The sequence below is a fragment of the Condylura cristata genome, unplaced genomic scaffold (assembly GCF_000260355.1).
Source record: "Condylura cristata isolate star-nosed mole 26May11 unplaced genomic scaffold, ConCri1.0 scaffold00008, whole genome shotgun sequence".
Lineage (NCBI taxonomy): Eukaryota > Metazoa > Chordata > Mammalia > Eulipotyphla > Talpidae > Condylura > Condylura cristata.
In genome coordinates this window covers 62641097-62642387 of record NW_004567109.1, presented here as the reverse complement: position 1 = coordinate 62642387, position 1291 = coordinate 62641097, and the positions used below count along the sequence as shown (strand labels likewise).

Sequence of the window (1291 nt, the reverse complement as noted above, 5' to 3'; positions counted from 1 at the left end):
TTTGTTTATATAAATAAAGCACGATTCCTAGAGTGAACACATAGATGGACCTTGTTTTTTTCAACCTAGTCTATAATCTTTACTGATTGGATTAATACATTCACAGTTAATATTATTAATGCATTTGTATTTACATCTGCCATTTTATTTTTTGTTTTGGCACCTACATACGCATTGTTCAGCTACATACACATTAGCTGTCAATCCTCTGTATGTGTCTCTTGGGATTCAGTTGTCTTTTGTTTATCCTTATTTAATAGGGTTCTAACCACATTTCTACAAGATCCTCTTGTTGATATTCCCGATGGTAATGTAATAATATTGTGTTGTTCCACTAGGGCCTATTTCTAGTAAGCCTTTGTCCCATGGGGGAGCATGTGGATTGTTTTTAGATTCTGACCATAACATAGTGTTTGGCTGTAATCATCTCTGTTCTCCTCTCTTTTGAATCCTCTCTTTGAGATGTATTCCCAAATGTGATATTACTCAGGTTGAGAATATGATCATTTTTATGTTTCTTGTCAGCTATTGCTAAATTTCTGTCTGGAAAAATTATATGTTGATTGTGCACTCCCAATGTAGAAATATATTTATTTTCTCATAGTCCTGTGAGCATTGTGTTTTGTTTGTCTTACTCATTTTTACTAATTTAACATGTGTCCTTTATTAGTGATGTTTCACACTTTTTTCTAGTGCTGTTCATTGTTAACATTTTTTTTTGTCTATTTTATGGCACCTGACATTTTATAAATGCCTGGTACAGGAAGCCTGGTGAACTTAGGCACCACTGGTTTGCAACAACTGATGTGATTTAGGGGAACAGGTTTATACCTCTGCAGATGTCTATCACCACACCCACCACCAAAACATCCATGGTGCTTTACCCTAGACTATGAGCCCCACTTCCCCACTTTGCCCCCCACCCCACCCAACCCCACCCCCACTTTCCTTGACCCAGCTTTGTTACAAATGGTGACTTTGGGCAAGTCACTAGTCACCTTTCCTCCCTATGAGTCAATTTCTCAAAGTATGCACTGAAAAATTGAATGAGATCATGACATACTTTGCTTACTAGCGCCTTTTTTTCAAACATGATCTCATATCTATTCCTACTGTTTGAAAGTTAAAAGTGGTACTTTATTACCACTTTGAGCTTAGAAAATGGCCACGTGCTCTAAAATCTTTTACAGATTCAATGTGCTGCCTCTTCCAGATCCACATGACGTTTTAAAAATAAATAGTAAAGCAGAGATACTTTAATTATTTATGGTTCATCTTGAGTTGAACCCTA

General features: G+C 36.4%; 1 pseudogene; it reads right to left on the bottom strand.

Moving 5' to 3' along the window:
* Window positions 1–994: 994 nt before the first annotated feature.
* LOC101632256 overlaps window positions 995–1291 on the bottom strand; it is a 9582-nt pseudogene continuing 9285 nt past the window's right edge.